Source organism: Bombus terrestris, chromosome 17, assembly GCF_910591885.1.
Source record: "Bombus terrestris chromosome 17, iyBomTerr1.2, whole genome shotgun sequence".
Classification (NCBI taxonomy): domain Eukaryota; kingdom Metazoa; phylum Arthropoda; class Insecta; order Hymenoptera; family Apidae; genus Bombus; species Bombus terrestris.
This window is the reverse complement of record NC_063285.1, coordinates 1,317,218-1,337,502: the sequence shown is the minus strand read 5'-3', so window position 1 is coordinate 1,337,502 and position 20,285 is coordinate 1,317,218. Positions and strand designations below refer to the sequence as shown.

Here is a 20,285-nt window from a genome sequence, read left to right as displayed (position 1 = left end):
ATGAGGGACACAGTGACTACTTCCTGGATAGCCTAACAAATGAAAACAGTCAGCAAGAAGTTGTGAGTGCATCAATCGTACCTAGGAGATCAGCGAGATTGCACAAACCAAAGACGTGCAATAGTTGTGCCTGTGTTGCGACAGCTTGTAGAAAGCAAGGTTCATGTGAGTCAGTGAATGTGCACGATGCTCTGAAGGGGCCAGATGCTCAAAAGTGGACAGATGCAATTGCGAAGGAGTTAGAAAATTTAGCGAACAAAGATGTGTGGGACATAGTGAAAAGACCTTTAGACAGAAATGTAACAGATTGTAAGTGGGTGCTAGTCATGAAAAGAGACCCAGATAGTCATAAGGATAGACTTGTAGCTCGAGGATTCTGGCAAAGGCCTGGAGTAGATTATTCCGAAACCTTTAGTCCAATAGTAAAGCGTAGGACACTAAGGATATTGCTTGCTCTGTGTGCGGAGAATGAGTGGTGTTACGAACACATTGATGTGGAGTGTGCGTATCTAAACAGTCCTTTGGACGAGGACATATATATGGAGCAACCTGATTTCTACAAGGTTCCGGGGAAGGATAGAACTCAGTATGTGTGTAAGCTTAAAAAGAGTTTATATGGTTTGAAGCAAGCGGGGAGAATGTGGTTTAAGTATATAAATTGTATTTTGAGAGATATGAATCTGAACTCATGCGTGAGTGATCCATGCATGTATGTAAACACATCCAAAGATCTCATTGTGGCTGTGTATGTGGATGATATCCTTGTATTCGGTACGGAGGCTATGATTCACGCGTTCAAAACTGGGATTAAGGAAAAACTAGATGTGAGGATGTTAGGAAGCGATACTCAATTCCTATCCATCCACTTGAGTAAGCCAAACAGCACTACGGTGGTGTTCGACCAATCCACGCAGATAAGTCAAATGTTGGAGCTGTTTGACATTGCTCAAGAGGTTGGAGTGTCTACACCACTAGCCAAGGAGTGCGAGGCTGGTGTAGACATTGTGGATAGTGAACCAGTAGACAATGAGTTGTACGAACAGGCTGTGGGGCATATAATGTACATCGCCACAGTAAGCCGTCCTGATGTCGCGTGCGCAATAGGAAAATTAAACCAAAGATGTGCGAATCCGACGGTGTCTGACTGGAAGGCAGTGAAACGTGTTTTTTGGTACCTGTTGAAAACTAAAGACTTAAAGTTAGTATACCAAAGGACAGGGCAACCTCTAAAAGTGTTTTGTGATTCAGACTTTGCAGGCTGTGCAATAGATAGGAAGTCTAGAAGCGGTTATGTTTTTATACTTGCTGGTGGAGCGGTGTCTTGGTTGTCGAAGAAACAACCAATCATATCTCAATCGACATGCGAGGCAGAGTTTGTAGCGATGCAAGAGGCAGCTAGAGACTCTGTGCGGATGTCCTTATTATTAAGGGAGTTAGGTCAATCGTCATATTGTCCGCGTCCATGCAAAATTTTTTGTGACAACATTGGAGCGATCACATGGGCCGAGAGTTCTAAACATGTTCAAGTGCGTTACTTTTATGTTAAGAACTGCGTGTCGAAAGGGATACTGGATTATACCTATATATCTAGTTCTGAGAATGTTAACGACATTCTAACCAAAGGGTTAAATAGAGTTAAGACCCAATATTTTACCAAAGCTATGGGGCTTGTAGAAACTAGCGATCAAAGGGGAGTGTTGAGAAATGCTCAGTTGGTATGACCGCTAGTTACTAAAAGGTTACTAAGGTTATGTTGGTACCAGGTTGACACCTGACGACGCTTTTTTGTCTTAGGTGTCGACCGCGTGTTATTTTTCTAAGACGCATCCCGAGTGATTAGACGCTTGCTGTGTGATTTGGCGTTTTGTATAAGAAAGAAAAGGTGTGATAGCCAATCCGAGTGGATCAGCTTGATTATCAACCCCAACCTTTATAAAATAACAAGGTGCATATATAAATGGATTATACATGGAAGTTGCACGATGGGACGATCAAACAGGATGTATCATGGACTCTCGATTTAAAGAATTGTTTCCATTATTACCAATAATATATATATTAGGGCGATTACACAGGATAAGCAAGATTTAAAGAATATGTATGAATGTCCTGTTTATAAAACACGATCGCGAAGACCTACTTACGTGTGGACGTTCAAATTAAGAACTAAGGAGAGAGCTAGTAAATGGATTCTTGGTGGAGTGGCAATTCTATTACAAATCTAATTTTATAAATTAAATTATGGATTAAATATGCAATTAAAATAAAGATTTTCGAAATTGACAAAGAGTGTTGATATTCTTTTTCAAAACACAGTATTATTTTATGCAAGATAATATTTATATAAAAGAAGAATACAACGCATCTCTATGCACGATTACAATTTATTTCTCTATTTTAAATTTCTTTACAACTTACAAAAACATTAATCCGTACACACATTTTGTAACAAAACGATTGCATGATCGCGAATTTGAAATTAAATTTTTAAAATAAAAAATATAAATTATTACAATTTTATAAACATAGTTGTTTATTTGCGACATTAAAAACATTTTGTACACGTCAAAAATTGTTGGTATCAGTCATTATCTTCTATTAAACCCATATTTTTTCTTTTCATAATATAGATCAGTCTCTGAACTCCCAGGATTTATAACTTTTGGACAACCATCTCGCTGCAACAAAACAAATTTCAAATCTTAATCTATTACTACAAATTATAAGTCATATATATGTCGGCTTAACGTTGGGATTGGGGGTAGAAGTGTTCGATGAATCTTAGTTGGTATTGGCCATCGATGCGGTGGATCAATGATGGAGTTTATTGACACAAGTTAGAGGTATTACAGCGTTGGTAGTTAATCACAATATTTAGATACTCGCGGCACTATGACAATGGTCTCGGGTCCGGTAACGAATGCGCGGTCAACGGGATGTCGAACGTGTATATTTCGTGAGAGGCTAAGTTATATTCTGGTTGTCACACAGAGCAAGCACTACGTACCTGAGAATTACTTGTATCGTCCTTAAGATCGTACGGAAGAGTGTCTCTCCATCATGGTGATGCTGTCGAGGAAAACTATGATGGGTGTGTCTAAGGGCACGAGATCATCGGATTCGTGGAGAAAAGTCTTCGTTCGGAAAATGAGAGAAATTGGTGTTACTGTTAATTGGTCAATTTCCATGTTGGTGGTTAGGGAAGGATGCTAGCAGCCCTTGAGAGAAAGTTGCTATCGGGTAGCGTCGTTCGTGAGAAAAATAGACTTCTACAATTTTCCCATAGTTGGAACAAAGACTGCTTGTCGGTTTGAAGGACTTTCGTTAAATAAATCTTAAGATTTATAGCGGGTCCTCGGGCTAGCTGAACATGTACTGTGGGTACGCGTCAACATCTGGTAATCGTCTTACTCGAAGAATAGAGTCTGCGCGTGGCGAGCCACGGGACAGAAACCATTGAAACGTTTACCGTCGTGCCCTGTCCCAAGTACTTCTTTTAAGGAGAGCTATAGAGTTACTTCATGCCTTTGTTAAACAAAACGTTCATCCCCTTGACCGCGACTACGTTCGGCAACTGGTTGTCGCCTCGAGCCCGAGCTCACTATCATAAATCTCAAATAAGTACAGTCGAATCGAATGACAACGGTTTTCTTAATACGACTATGGTGGAATCTAAATTACAGTACTAGGTGTCTTCCCAAAGTTCCGTTGGGAAGGTTCCGGCGCTCTTTCATCTCCGACACGGCCATTCTGACTATCACATGTCCTCGGGTGTAACTAAAATATTGAGTTTCCTAACATTAGACTCGATACAATTAACATTATTCGCAAATTAAATAGATGTTCGAATAAGGCAAGGGTCCAGTGTAGCAACAAATCCTGTTCGGGGGTTTGGCAGCAAAGAAATAAAAGATAATGAAAATTAGTAGCGTTATAGTTGGTATTCAAGGTGATAGTTGCATCCTGCAGGTTATCAGTTGGATCGTAACGGCATAATGGACCATTTTCGATTTCGCACTCCAAAGGATCTCGGTCTTCTGGATCGTAAGAGCACATAGAGCTTCGTTCCACGATCTCAGCGAGTTTTACCATATTGTCGCCCCGAAAAGCATGCAAGTCACATCGCATGTTCTCACTGAGCCTTATCATACTATCACCACAAAAAGCGTGTGAACCACATCACACGTTCTCTCTGAGCTTTATCACATTATCGTCCCGAAAAACGTGCGAAGTCGCTCTGCCGGGAGTTATTGGCATAGTGCTACTGATCTTCCGAGATCGAAGTACTCATATCGTCATGGTCACTGTTATTGTCATCACTACAGACATCCAACTCGGGAGAGATGCGACAATCTGGCATTTTCCTCAACCCGTCATGACTGTACTTGTACAATCGCTTACCGTCTAATGTCTCTAAGATATGCCTGTCCCCTTCCAAGACTTCTGCTATTACAAGTGGACCTCTAAATTTTGGATCTAGTTTGGTTTGATTTCTTTCCTCATTCTTGCGTAATACGAAATCACCGAGGGTAAACCTAACCACTCTAGCTTTAGCTTTGTCGATCTTGTCTTTCGTGTATTTAGCATTCGTTTCTATCCCTTTTATTGCCAGTCGTCTTACATTGGAGATACCGATTTCCTTCACTTCGATGTTACCGGGTAACAACAGATCGTATGATTTTGCCGTTCTACCTATTAGTAGTTCTAATGCTCTCGAGTTTGTCACGCGGTTAGTGGTGCAATTCAAAGCCAACTGTATTTCCCCAATCGCGTCTTGCCACGACCGCCCGGTCGTTTCTACTGTCGTGAACACGTTTTTTCAACGTGACCATAACACGCTCTACCTGTCCATTAGCTCTACTGGCACCTGTCACTATCAAGTGGACTTTAATTCGTTTGCTTTCGCAGAACTCTCGAAACTCTTTACCCGTAAAACATCTTCCCTAGTCCGCTATTATCTGACAGGGACTCCCGAATAAAAATATAGCGGATTTAAGCGCTTTAATGGTGTTATGGGAATCCATCTTACGAGTATGATGCAGGTATACAAATTTAGTGAAGGCGTCGATCAACACAATGACGTGAAGTGGTATGTCGTGATAGGTGTAGAAGGAATGCTCAGATGTTTCAACAAAAAACGTTTATTAACTCAACAACTGACGTACAATAACAACAAGCAACAAACAACAATTAACACAAGTAACGATTAACAATTAACAGTTAACACGCTTGGTAACGATCAGTGCTTAACGTAGGTAATAGGAAGTAGAACGCTCGTATTATGTAATCCTTCGCACTTCGCAGCTCGGGGCAGACTGAATCTCTTTGATTCAAAAGCCACGCTGATTCCTTTCTTTGTTAGCCATCGATATCGCGCGCGTTTGTTTAGAAGTCCGCGACGACTGCCACGTGTGCGGTCTCCCGAAAGTTCGGCGAAGGAGCCGTAGGGATATCGATGACACCTAAGGCTCGTCGGCATAGCGCTTTTAAGATAAAGCGCCTCGTGCCGCGTAACCGTTGGAAATTTCCGAGGTCGAGTGTCGCCACAGTACCCCCTTACCAGTGACGTTACAATTTTTTTTTTTTTTTACAAATGTCGGGGTTGATTCCGCATTCGACGACTTTTAACGCCTAACCGAAACCTGCCTGGGAAATCGGACTCTACGCCCTGATCGCGTAACGTGTCTATTCCGAGCGTTTTCTTCGTTCGTCCGGTTGTTGTCGGCTATATCGCTTTCGTCGCGGGCGTTCATTTGATCGGTGTTTTGTTCGTACCGAAGCCTCATCGGAATCGACACGTTACGAGTCTCGGCGGTTCTTTGTTCGAGGTCCTCCGGTATGATAAAAGCGGGCTTTAAGCGGTCTATGGAGACCGTCACGTCGCGATTATTTATCTTTAACGTGTAATTTTTTTCGCCTCTTTGGATTATCTTAAATGGCCCGTCATAAGGCGGCTGTAAGGGACCTCCGATCGCGTCGTGGCGCAAGAATACGTACGGCGAAGATTCTAACTCGCGAAAAACGAAAAACTTCTTTTCACCGTGTCGCGTAACCGGGTGCGGTCTGACGTTGCCCATTTGTTCCTTTAGTCGGCTCGCGTATTCCGAATTGGCCCGTTGATTCGTCGGTAAGAAAAATTCTGCCGGCAATCGTATGCCGGTGCCGTAAATCATTTCGGCCGCCGTTGCGTTGAGGTCCTCCTTGATAGCGGTTCGAATGCCTAACAAAACTATTGGCAAAATGTCGACCCAGTTGCTCGTGTCGTGGCACTTGATTGCCGCTTTGAGTTGTCGATGGAGGCGCTCTACCATCCCGTTGGACGCAGGATGATAGGCCGTCGTGCGTAGATGTTTGACGCCGAGCAACCGGCATAATTCCTCGAATAAGCGCGATTCGAATTAACGTCCTTGATCGGTTGTAATTTTCAAAGGTACGCCAAAACGAGATATCCAGGTCGAAAGGAGGGCCGTAGCAACGGTTGACGCTTCCATGTCGGCGATAGGGATTGCTTCGGGCTAACGCGAAAAACGGTCGATACACGTTAGACAATATCGGTACCCCTGCGAATATTGCATGGCGATAATGTCCACGTGTATGTGCTCTAACCGGCCTGCTAACGTTCCGAACGTTCCGACGGGTGAGGATACGTGCCTGGTGACTTTGCATCGTTGACAAGGGATGCATTGTCGTGTCCATGTCCGGCAATCTTGGTTCATGGACGGCCAGACGAAACGCGTTATCACCAGCTTTTGGGTGGCGCGTATCCCGGGGTGGGAAAGTCCGTGGAGCGAGTTAAATATGTCACGCCGCAAGGATTTCGGTACGTACGGTCGTACAATGTCTCCTGACACATCGCAATATAATTCTACGTTGTGACCAGGGAAGCGCACTCTCTTTAATCGCAACGCGCACGTGCCGGTGTTAACAATGTCGCGTAGTTCGTCGTCGCTTTCCTGCGCGGCGGCGAGAGTTCGGTGGTCCACAGACATTCCTATCGCTTCGATGCGTGATAAAGCGTCGGCTACGTTATTGTTGGGCCCCTTTATGTATCGGATGTCGGTCGTGAATTGCCCGATGTAATCCAAGTGTCGGAATTGTCGCGGCGAGCACTTGTCGGGGTTTTGTTTGAAGGAATACGTAAGGGGTTTGTGATTTGTGTAAATTATAAAATGCCTCCCTTCTAAGGCATGTCGGAAACGCTTGACCGCCGTGTATATTCCCAGTAGTTCGCGGTCGTACGCGCTATATTTTCGCTGGGCGGAACTCAACGGTTTAGTGAGGAACCCTAACGGCTGCCAAGAGTCGTTGACGCGTTGCTGGAGTACCGCTCCTACTGCATAGTCGGATGCGTCTACCGCGAGGCTAACGGGAGCGCCAGGTATCGGGTGCGCTAACATCGTGGCGTTAGCTAGGGCGCGTTTCGATTCGCGGAAACTAGCTTCGGATTGCTTCGACCATTCGATGGGCGCGTTGCCCTTTTTTGCTCCTTCTAACAGGTCGTTTAGCGGCTGGAAAATTTTTGCTGCCCCCGGTATGAAACGTCGGTAGAAGTTAATCATACCGAGGTACCTGCGTAGTGCTTTAACGGTCTCGGGGAGCGGTACTTCTACAATGGCGTCAACACGTTCTGCAAGCGGCTTTATTCCGAATGCGTTTACGGTGTGTCCCAGGAATGTGATCTCGTTCACACCGAATTCGCACTTTCCGGGGTTGATGACTACCCCGTAATGATTCAGGCGTTGGAAGAGCATTCGGAGGTGTTCGCGGTGCTGCTCTTCGGTTTCGGAGGCGATTAGAAAGTCGTCGATGTACGCGAACACGAAATCTAAACCTCGGGTGATTTCATCGACAAACCTTTGACACGTTTGCGCGGCGTTTCGAAGCCCAAACATCATGTTGGTTGCTTCGGAAAGTCCGAAGGGTGTCGTGATCGCGGTTTTCCTGACGTCTTCGGGCGCGATCGGGATTTGATGGTAAGCGCGGATGAGATCGATTTTTGAAAAAAAAACGCGTACCGTGCAGGTGTTGCGCGAAATCCTCTATATGCGGGGGGGTGGGAATACTTGTCGGGCACAGTGCGGGCGTTCAACGCACGATAATCGCCGCATGGTCGTAGATTTCCGTCCTTCTTGGGTACGATGTGTAGGGGTGATGCCCACGGGCTTTTCGATGGCCGCATCACTCCTTGCTCGATCATGGTTGCGAACTCTGCCTTGACTTGCTTGAGTCGATCTGGTGCGAGGCGGCGAGGCTTGCAGGAGCCGGGGGGGGCGGGTGTGGTTTCGATATGGTGTACCACAGCGTGTCGAATTTTCTCCCGTCAGAAGGCCGGTGGACGGGTTAGATCTGGAAACTCCGCCAAAAGTCGATGGTAGACCGTTTCGCCGTATACGGTTTTGATGGACATCTCCTTAGTCGAGACGGGATATCCTTTTGATGCCAGTTGGGTTGTGGTGTCGAGGAGTCGTCTGTTTCGCGGGTCCACGAGCAACCCATAGTGGCTCAGAAAGTCTACGCCGATGATAGGCGTCTGGACGTCGGCTATCACGAAACGCCATTCGAAGGGCCGACGTAACGATAAGTCGAGGGACATCATAATAGTACCGTAGATCGCGATTCGCGTTCCGTTGGCTGCGAACAGCTCGTAATCAGTTTTGTTCACCTGTTCGCGTATCCTGCTGCGCGGATACACACACGTGTCGGCGCCGGTGTCTACGAGGAACGATATTCTCGTCTTCCTATCCCTGACGAAGATGCGGCGGGTACCCAAGCCGTCGTCGTTGGCCGCGTTTACGGACGGCTGGTCGCGTTTCCCGAATTCCACGTGCATGGGGAACGACAGCCCCTCGCGCGATCTCCGAACGTCGCATGGTAATAACAAAGGCCGTCTTTCGGCGGCGGGTCTCGGGACCGCGAACGGCGGCGGTAACGCGTACGTTGCCGTGGTCGTGATCGTGGACGGCGTTGATTACTAACGCTTAACGCCTGCACCTGAACTCGCATCTGTGTCATCTGCTCGCTCAATGTGTTGAATGCGGCGACCCACGGTTCGTTTATACCCGGCGCCTGATGGGATTGCCGCTGCTATCCGGGAGGTACGCTGGTGATCCTGTTGAAACTCCCCAGCGATGAGGTCCGCCTGGTGCAATAGCCGTTCCGAGTCTGAGTCGTCCACGGCTACGAGGATACGCCGTATATTATCGGGTAATCGGGTCCGCCACAGCGAGAGGACGAAATCGTCTGGGGTGGAGAGGCTCGCGAGATTTCTCAAATGTTGATAAAATTCAGATGGCTTTCGGTCGCCCATCTCCTCGCTCTCCACAAGTTTTTTCACCCATGTGTTGTCTGTGTCGGTTAGTGCGAGAATAAGCGCACGTTTTAATTTCTCATAACTACCTGCTGATGGTGGGGTGTCCAGTAAATCTTCAACATGCTGCACGTTACGGCCCTCGAGGCATTTAACGAGAGTCACGAATTTAGTTTCGTCATCTGTGATCTGCGCTAGACGGAATTGCCTCTCCAAGAAGGCGAACCATCCTTTAGTGTTCTCTGGCAGCAGAGGAAACATAGCGATCGTCGGGTTGGCACCCTTTCCCGAATTGTCGTTTTCCATCGCACTGACGCACTTCCTTCGCGTTGCGGGAATAACTTAGTGGCACTATCACGTCACTCACCTCTTTCTGAATAAATAACGTCGGGGTCACCAATTTGAGGTGATGAGGCGTGATAGGTATTGAAGAATCACTCGGTGTTATTTAACAATAATTGTTTATTTGCTTGTGTTCGTGGTATACACTAGCGCGGTGAAAACACGGTACAATTATCGGTTCGAGAGTACAAGTTCAAACTCGGCGCGGTACTTTACGCGGTGGTTCGAGTCGAGACGATTGCACAGATGTCCAGAGATTCAGATTCGCTATTATGTACGACTGCGGACAAACAATTCCGATAAACGTCTTCCAACTTGCTTCGCGGCTCGCGATAGCTCCGAATGAATTTGTGACGCGATGATGCTCCTTAGGAAAACTGTGTTTGGGTGTGTCTAAGAATACGGGATCATCGGATTCGTTAAGAAAAGTGTTGGTTCAGAGAGTGAGGGAAATGGACGTCGCTGTTAATTGGCTAAATTGTGAGTTGGTAGTTGGAAAGGGATGGTAACTGCCCTTGAGAGAGAGTTGCTAGCGAGGAGCGTCGTACGTGAGAAAAAGCAGATTTCCCGTAGTAGGTGGTATGTGTAGAGACTATTGAGACAAAGACTATTTGTCCCTTTAGAGAATCTTAGCTGCATGAATTCTAAGATTTATAGCGGGTCCTTAGGCTCGACGTAAATATTCGGCTAGAATGTATCGACATCTGGCAATCATCTCGTTCGAAGGGTAGAGTCTTTGTGTAGCGAGACACGAGACAGAAACCGTTGGGAAGTTTGCTGTCGAGTGCCGCTACACTATACGCCATTTCTGTTTGCCTGATGCGTCTGATTTCTTGGGTACTACCCATACTGGACTGTTGTAAGGAGAATCTGATTCTTCAATGATATTTTTATCTAACATTTTTTTCATTTGTTTTTCAATTTCTGCTTTATGGGCTTCGGGAGGTCGGTACGATTTGGTATTGACGATTTTGTTTTCGCGTAGGGTGATAGTGTGTTTTGTTAGGTTGGTACAAGGTAGGGTATCGGATTCTAGGTCAAATACGTCTATGTAATGTGGGAGGATCTTTTCGATAGAAATACGAAATTTGTCTTCAATATGGTCTAGTCTAATTATTTGTTTCATTTTAGCAATTTTATCGAGATCGTGTTCATAAGAAAGATCATTGGTGATTATAGTTGGTTGCTCACCAGTATTGCAGAAACATACTCTCGTCGGAACATTATCCAGATAAATTGTTTCGATTTTGGTTTGCCCTGGGAGAATGGTTTTCGGCGCCTGAAAAAATATTTCGTTCCCGTTTAGTTGTATTGATTCGTTGTTAATTTGGTATGAGTAGTTAGAGAGCATAGATAAACCAATTATTCCGTCTTCTATTAAAGGAAAATCATCTGGCACAACGTGAAATGTGTTCATGATGTTAAAGAATTGAAAGTCTACTGTTTCGTCAGTTTGGTATTTGTCATTGTCCATGTAAAATGTTTTAGCTACTGTCTTTTTAGGTTTAAATGTGGCACTTGATCTTTTAACTAAATTTATTCCTGCATTTCGGTATCAATTAAATATCGTTTGATTTCTGTTCCTGATCGAACTCCAATGGATAGAAGTTTCCCTGTTGTTGCGTGTACTCGTATGACGTCTCTCGAGGTTCTGGTAGTGCTGTTTCCTCTTCTCGTCCCGCATTCTCCATGTTTATATTGTAGCTACGCGGTGGCGGAAGATTTCGCTGGCTTGCCGGTTGAAAATTTCGGCAGTAATTTGCGGTATGTCCTATTTGGTTGCACTCGGGTGTAACTAAAATATTGAGTTTTCTAACATTAGACTCGATATGATTAACATTATTTAGAATTAAACTAAATGGTCGAATAAGGCAAGGGTCCAGTGTAGCAACAAATCCTGTTCGGGGGTTTGGCAGCAAAGAAATAAAAGATAATGAAAATTAGTAGCGTTATAGTTGGTATTCAAGGTGATAGTTGTATCCTGCAGGTTATCAGACGGATCGTAACGGCATGATGGACCATTTTCGATTTCGCACTCCAAAGGATGTCGGTCTTCTGGATCGTAAGAGCACATAGAGCTTCGTTCCACGATCTCACCGAGTTTTACCATATTGTCGCCCCGAAAAGCATGCAAGTCACATCGCATGTTCTCACTGAGCCTTATCATACTATCACCACAAAAAGCGTGTGAACCACATCACACGTTCTCTCTGAGCTTTATCACATTATCGTCTCGAAACACGTGCGAAGTCGCTCTGCCGGGAGTTATTGGCATAGTGCTACTGATCTTCCGAGATCGCAGTACTCATATCGTCATGGTCACTGTTACTGTCATCACTACAGACATCCAACTCGGGAGGGATGCGACAATCTGGCATTTTCCTCAACCCGTCATGACTGTACTTGTACAATCGCTTACCGTCTAATGTCTCTAAGATATGCCTGTCCCCTTCCAAGACTTCTGCTATTACAAGTAGACCTCTAAATTTTGGATCTAGTTTGGTTTGATTTCTTTCCTCATTCTTGCGTAATACGAAATCACCGAGGTTAAACCTAACCACCCTAGCTTTAGCTTTGTCGAACTTGTCTTTCTCGTACTTAGCATTCGTTTCTATCCCTTTTATTGCCTGTCGTCTTACATTGGAGATACCGATTTCCTTCACTTCGATGTTACCGGGTAACAACAGATCGTAAGATCTTGCCGTTCTACCTATTAGTAGTTCTAATGCTCTCGAGTTTGTCACGCGGTTAGTGGTGCAATTCAAAGCCAACTGTATTTCCCCAATCGCGTCTTGCCACGACCGCCCGGTCGTTTCTACTGTCGTGAACACGTTTTTTCAACGTGCCCATAACACGCTCTACCTGTCCATTAGCTCTACTGGTACCTGTCGCTATCAAGTGGACTTTAATTCGTTTGCTTTCGCAGAACTCTCGAAACTCTTTACCCGTAAAACATCTTCCCTGGTCCGCTATTATCCGACAGGGACTCCCGAATAAAAATATAGCGGATTTAAGCGCTTTAATGGTGTTAAGGGAATCCATCTTACGAGTATGATGCAGGTATACAAATTTAGTGAAGGCGTCGATCAACACAATGACGTACTCCTTCGAATCGCTTTTACGACTCAACTTGCCCGTTATATTCATGTGGACCGTATGCCAAGGTATGCCGGTCTTAGGTATAGGATGTAGTTCGGCTTGTATCTTACCTGAACTAGCCTTCGAAACTCTACAAGCATGGCAGTTCTCTACTAATTTGCGAACGTACTTCACCATTCCTTCGAACCAGTAATACTCGTACAGTTTCTCGAGCGTCTTATCCCAACCCAAGTGCATAATTGACTGATGCACATGGTTAATAACGGACCATCTAAAGCCTCTCGGGACAATGGGCAAGCAGAGGGTTGTGCCCCGCCGCTGCACTTTGCGGTAAAGGGTACCTGCACGCAACTCATAAGTATTCGCGATATCTTCCGCGAGTTCGTCGTTTCGTAGTTTGCGGGTGATTTCTATAATTTGCGGGTCGCGACGCTGTTCGGCTAGTAGCCAGTCTTCCGGTATTTCGGCCAGATTGTTTTCTTTCTCCGCGATTTTATCAACTTTACGGTGGTCTAAGTCTACGGGGTTTCGCGAGAAGAAATCTACGTGGGCCATCTTCTTACCCTCTCGATACATAATGTCGAAGGTGAACGTCTGCAAGTAAGCCCACAACCTGTGGACCCTGTCACTTAAACGTACTTTATTACTTGACGCTTTCAGCGAGTTGCAATCCGTAACGACAAGAAATTCCCGTCCATGTAGGTAGTGACGGAAATGCTTGATGGCGTTTACGACTATCAACGTCTTTAGTTCGTAGGAATGATACCCAGATTCCGCAGGGGTAGTTCTTTTACTGTAGTACTCGATTACTCTATTTTTGCCGTCGACCTTATGCATCAAAATCGCCCCGTAACCCTCCGAGCTAGCGTCAGTGTGTAGTTCTATCGGGCAATTGGGGTTAAATATCATTAGCACCGGCGCGTCTGTCAGGATGGAAACTACCTGCTGTCTTATTTTATCGTGTCTATCGGTCCATGTTATACTTTTGTTACCTGAGGTGAGCGCATACAAGGGTTTCATCATCTGTGAGAATTTAGGGACGAACCTGCGGAAATACGAAGCTAACCCGATGAATTGCCTGATCTGGGTGACGGTCATTGGCGCAGGTAAGGAACTTGGGGCGTGTATTTTACCCGGGTTCGGGCGAACTTCTCCGTTGTGGATCACATACCCCAAGTAAAGTACCGATGTCTTCAGAAAAGAACATTTCGCGAAGTTGAAGGAAAATTCGGCTTTCACAAGAGTATCTAATACGGTGTTCAATCTTTCTAGAGCTTGATCTATCGAGTCGGCAATAATTAGGACGTCATCTAAATAAACAACGACGTATGAATACGCGAGGTCGCCTAAGGCGTTGAAAATGGCCCTCTGAAAAACGGACGGTGCATTTTTCAATCCGAACGGCATCGTTACATACTCATATTGTCCGTCGGGTGTAACGAACGCTGTGTACTCTGTCGAGTTTGGATGTATGGGAATTTGAAGGAACCCGCTGGCCATGTCCAGGCTAATAAAGTACTTCGCCTTCTGCAATCTCGTGATTTGATCTGAGATAAGGGGTAGGGGATACCGATCCGCGACCGTATTTTTATTTAGCGCTCGGAAGTCTACGCACAGTCTATCTGAGCCATCCTTCTTCTTCACGAGCAACATAGTGCTCGCCAATGGTGACTTACTGGGCCTTATAATGTTTGCTCTAATTAGTTAGCTGATTCTCTCCCGCACGGTTCTCCGCTCTTCCTCGCTAAGTCTGTAAGGACTTCTTTGGACGGTGACGTTAGGGTCGATTAGTCGTATTTCTAGCTGGCCCGTACTTACGCGAGTACGTGGGAAACCCGTAATGAACGAATTTTTGAACTTTTCGAGAATAGAAATCAATCGGCCTTTATCGTTACCAAGTACCTCAGTGTCTATTTCACTAAGATCGATCTCGTTTTCGACGGTCTCATTACAGGCGTTAACTATCTTCGTTTTGCAAATATCGAGGCTGTCGGGCGTAATACGTACGTCGAAGCCTTGACTTAGAATTTCGCGACCAATCATGATATCATATTTTAAGTGACTATCAGGGAGGACGTGAAAAGTTATCTCCAATGTAAGACCGTTGATACATATGGTGGACAAAATCTGTGACGTACTCTTAACACATGTATTCTCTATCCCTCGCATTACTACTATATCGGTCATTCTTCTGCCGGAAAATTTCGGGGCTACGGATTCCTGAAGTAACGAGCATTCGACTCCAGAATCGAAGCAAAATGGGAACGACTCACCCTGGTGACTCAGTTTACCGGTTGAGGCCTCCACCACGCAGAATCCGACTCGACGTTCCTTGTCGTTGCTGTCTCTTCCCTCCTTCCGCAACGGGCAGTCAGGTGCGATGTGGCCCTCCGCTTGGCACTTGAAGCAAACCACCTTGGACGATGTAGCCGGTCGGCTTTCTTCTGGGCGTCGTGTCTTCGGTTTTTCGGTCCGCATTCTCTTGCGGCACTCGGTCATTTTATGTCCGGGAATTCCACAGTGGTAGCACCTAGCTCGGTCCATTGTCCTGCTTCGTTTTACTCCAGGTTCCGTCGGTGGATCGCTTGACGAAGAAGTCAGCCCCTTCTTAGCGTACGAGAAAGCCCGCATCTCTTCATAGAATTGCTCCCGGGTCCGGATGTTACGCGTGAATGCTAGCCGCTCGGCCTCCTTGTCCGATAAACGCAATCGATAAAGGACGAAAGTGTTAACTGTTTCGATCATGGTTAGATTTTCCCATCTCGACCATAGGAGAGAGTGAAGACGATGGCCGAAAGCCCCCGTGGTTTCGTCCTCCAGTTGCTGTTCATTGAGGAATCCGACCATCATTGAGGTTATTGTCTCCGTGGTGCCAAAACGCGAGAGAAAATATTCGGTAAATTTTGTCCAAGTAAGACCATCGACCGGAATTTGCGAAAGCCGCCGTGCTGCAGTACCTTCCAGAGCACTGCTTAAAAGGAGATATAGGTCGCTATATCTTGTATAGACCTCGAAATTTCTTGTTGAGTTTTTGAATGTTTCTTCTCTGTCTCTTTTTAGGTTTATCTTATTCTCCATTATACCCTTAGGGACGATTTCAATCATTTTTCCATACAGTAAATGATTTGGAGCAAATCCCGTTACACTGTGTCTGGTGTTATTGTACTCTTCTACGCTTTCTTCTGCGATTTTTGTCCAGTTTCTTTTTTTTCCGAATTGATTTTACATCTGATCCTGTTTACTAATGTTTGATTTACCCTCTCGTTCAGTCCATTGGAGGATGGACAGTCTGTCGAGTTTCATTGGTTCTTGCCTTTATTCTTATTTATTCCAACGGTTTATGATCTGAAAGGACAGTGAAATATCTATCGATTAACCAATGTTGCCAGTACTGAATCGCCTCTTTAATAGCGAGCTTCTGCGTCTTTTGTGCGGGAAGTCCTATGATGCTGTTAGTGTCTTTGGTTGTCTTTTGAATTATGATTATCTGTTCGATTCAATGCTAAGCTGAATTTATGGCGGGCTCCGCCTCCTTGCTTTCGGTTTCACTGTCGGCGTCCTGTAAAGTTCACGGCCAACCGACGAGAACGAGTGCACTCAGCGCGGTATGCGCGTTGGCTTAAATAACTGGTTTTCTTATTTATTTTTAATGTGCAAAAAGATAATAAACATAATTAAAAGAAACGTAAGTACATTGAGTAAAAGAAACATAATTTAACATTGTAAATATTGTAAATAATTCTACAGGAGCAACAGTAGTTCTTCATCGAGCAACCGTGGCAGTCCGGGAGTGGTCTGAGTGAAGCATTCAAAAACAGCAAGAGAGTCTTGCCCGTTTACAAGAGGATATGTTACGTTTGTCTATGCAAAGTGACGAAACAAATAGATACTGGGTAACAGAATTCGGAAGTCTTGGGAGAACCGTCGCAGAGCTACGGACTGGGTTCGGATCCCTTGCGACCGATGATTCTGGTTCCATCATTACCGAAAGCAACGAAAGTAAATCGACGGCGATTAATCGCACCGGGAGTACGGTTAGGGCACGCGAACCGACCGGGTTAACGGTTCCAGGCATCCCACCTGCGCACTTCGACACCGAACAACCCGAGGTTGAAAAAAGAGGCTATTTTCCACCTGCTCTTTCCACTCTACGAGTTAAGGATGCAATACGTTGTATTCCAATGCTCAACGGAGACGATGACGTAGGTGTGGAAGAATTCATCAAAGAAGTGAGCAGTATGAAAGACCGTTGCATGGAGCAAGATTTAATGCTAAAAGCAATAAAGGTAGAAAAAATCGTAGGAAAAGCAGCTCAAAGTATCCGCAACATCCCCATTGAGTGCTACAGTGATCTGTACAACGCACTGAGGAACAATGTGGCAGCTCAAGTGACTTCGGAAGAATATCGGGAACAATTAAAAGAGTTGAGACAGGGACGGGAAGAATCAGTGCAGAGTTTTAATATTCGGTTCATAAGAATACTCAACCGTTTACTATACGCAGTAACCAACGAGTACCCACATCCACTTCTACGCAAGCTAATGATCGAAGAAACTACAAAGAAAATTGTCCGTGTGTACCTAAAGGAACTCAGGCGCGACATAGGTCGAACATTATTAATCATTGAACTCGTGAATCTTGAAGAAGCTGAAAAGAAAGCAGCCAACTTAGAACGCTACTCGCGAGAAGAACGGCAAGCCAATTGCTCAAGTAGTCGCTTGCCTTCCGCTAGTAATCGCCTCAACAATCAATCAATGCAGGTAAGACTAAACGAGAGGGTAAATCAAACATTAGTAAACAGGATCAGATGTAAAATCAATTCGGAAAAAAAAGAAACTGGACAAAAATCGCAGAAGAAAGCGTAGAAGAGTACAATAACACCAGACACAGTGTAACGGAATTTGTTCCAAATCATTTACTGTATGGAAAAATGATTGAAATCGTCCCTAAGGAAATAATGGAGAATAAGATAAACCTAAAAAGAGACAGAGAAGAAGCATTCAAAAACTCAACAAGAAATTTCGAGGTCTATACAAGATATAGCGATCTATATCTCCTTTTAAGCAGTGCTCTGGAAGGTACTGCAGCACGGCGGCTTTCGCAAATTCCGGTCGATGGTCTTACTTGGACAAAATTTACCGAATATTTTCTCTCGCGTTTTGGCACCACGGAGACAATAACCTCAATGATGGTCGGATTCCTCAATGAACAGCAACTGGAGGACGAAACCACGGGGGCTTTCGGCCATCGTCTTCACTCTCTCCTATGGTCGAGATGGGAAAATCTAACCATGATCGAAACAGTTAACACTTTCGTCCTTTATCGATTGCGTTTATCGGACAAGGAGGCCGAGCGGCTAGCATTCACGCGTAACATCCGGACGCGGGAGCAATTCTATGAAGAGATGCGGGCTTTCTCGTACGCTAAGAAGGGGCTGACTTCTTCGTCAAGCGATCCACCGACGGAACCTGGAGTAAAACGAAGCAGGACAATGGACCGAGCTAGGTGCTACCACTGTGGAATTCCCGGACATAAAATGACCGAGTGCCGCAAGAGAATGCGGACCGAAAAACCGAAGACACGACGCCCAGAAGAAAGCCGACCAGCTACATCGTCCAAGGTGGTTTGCTTCAAGTGCCAAGCGGAGGGCCACATCGCACCTGACTGCCCGTTGCGGAAGGAGGGAAGAGACAGCAACGACAAGGAACGTCGAGTCGGATTCTGCGTGGTGGAGGCCTCAACCGGTAAACTGAGTCACCAGGGTGAGTCGTTCCCATTTTGCTTCGATTCTGGAGTCGAATGCTCGTTAATTAAGGAATCCATAGCCCCGAAATTTTCCGGCAGAAGAATGACCGATATAGTAGTAATGCGAGGGATAGAGAATACATGTGTTAAGAGTACGTCACAGATTTTGTCCACCATATGTATCAACGGTCTTACATTGGAGATAACTTTTCACGTCCTCCCTGATAGTCACTTAAAATATGATATCATGATTGGTCGCGAAATTCTAAGTCAAAGCTTCGACGTACGTATTACGCCCGACAGCCTCGATATTTGCAAAACGAAGATAGTTAACGCCTGTAATGAGACCGTCGAAAACGAGATCGATCTTAGTGAAATAGACACTGAGGTACTTGGTAACGATAAAGGCCAATTGATTTCTCTTCTCGAAAAGTTCAAAAATTCGACACGCTGTGGTACACCATATCGAAACCACACCCGGCCCCCCCCGTCTCCTGCAAGCCTCGCCGCCTCGCACCAGATCGACTCAAGCAAGTCAAGGCAGAGTTCGCAACCATGATCGTGCAAGGAGTGATGCAGCCATCGAAAAGCCCGTGGGCATCACCCCTACACGTCGTACCCAAGAAGGACGGAAATCTACGACCATGCGGCGATTATCGTGCGTTGAACGCCCGCACTGTGCCCGACAAGTATTCCCACCCCCCCGCATATAGAGGATTTCGCGCAACACCTGCACGGTACGCGTTTTTTTTTCAAAAATCGATCTCATCCGCGCTTACCATCAAATCCCGATCGCGCCCGAAGACGTCAGGAAAACCGCGATCACGACACCCTTCGGACTTTCCGAAGCAACCAACATGATGTTTGGGCTTCGAAACGCCGCGCAAACGTGTCAAAGGTTTGTCGATGAAATCACCCGAGGTTTAGATTTCGTGTTCGCGTACATCGACGACTTTCTAATCGCCTCCGAAACCGAAGAGCAGCACCGCGAACACCTCCGAATGCTCTTCCAACGCCTGAATCATTACGGGGTAGTCATCAACCCCGGAAAGTGCGAATTCGGTGTGAACGAGATCACATTCCTGGGACACACCGTAAACGCATTCGGAATAAAGCCGCTTGCAGAACGTGTTGACGCCATTGTAGAAGTACCGCTCCCCGAGACCGTTAAAGCACTACGCAGGTACCTCGGTATGATTAACTTCTACCGACGTTTCATACCGGGGGCAGCAAAAATTTTCCAGCCGCTAAACGACCTGTTAAAAGGAGGAAAAAGGGGCAACGCGCCCATTGAATGGTCGAAGCAATCCGAAGCTAGTTTCCGCGAATCGAAACGCGCCCTAGCTAACGCCACGATGTTAACGCACCCGATACCTGGCGCTCCCGTTAGCCTCGCGGTAGACGCATCCGACTATGCAGTAGGAGCGGTACTCCAGCAACGCGTCAACGACTCTTAGCAGCCGTTAGGGTTCCTCACTAAACCGTTGAGTTCCGCCCAGCGAAAATATAGCGCGTACGACCGTTTTTCGCGTTGGCCCGAAGCAATCCCTATCGCCGACATGAAAGCGCCAACCGTTGCTACGGCCCTCCTTTCGACCTGGATATCTCATCTCGTTTTGGCGTACCTTTGAAAATTACAACCGATCAAGGACGTTAATTCGAATCGCGCTTATTCGAGGAATTATGCCGGTTGCTCGGCGTCAAACATCTACGCACGACGGCCTATCATCCTGCGTCCAACGGGATGGTAGAGCGCCTCCATCGACAACTCAAAGCGGCAATCAAGTGCCAC

The 20,285-nt window shown here is 45.8% G+C and overlaps 1 protein-coding gene across 4 annotated transcripts in view; it reads right to left on the bottom strand.

Moving 5' to 3' along the window:
• Window positions 1–2,366: 2,366 nt before the first annotated feature.
• LOC125386755 (GDP-D-glucose phosphorylase 1-like) overlaps window positions 2,367–20,285 on the bottom strand; it is a 198,386-nt gene continuing 180,467 nt past the window's right edge. For all 4 annotated transcript variants that reach the window (XM_048413883.1, XM_048413879.1, XM_048413881.1 and 1 more), the window contains exon 7: window positions 2,367–2,678. The gene's annotated coding sequence lies outside the window, so the exon portion shown is untranslated. The remainder of the gene's footprint in view (window positions 2,679–20,285) is intronic.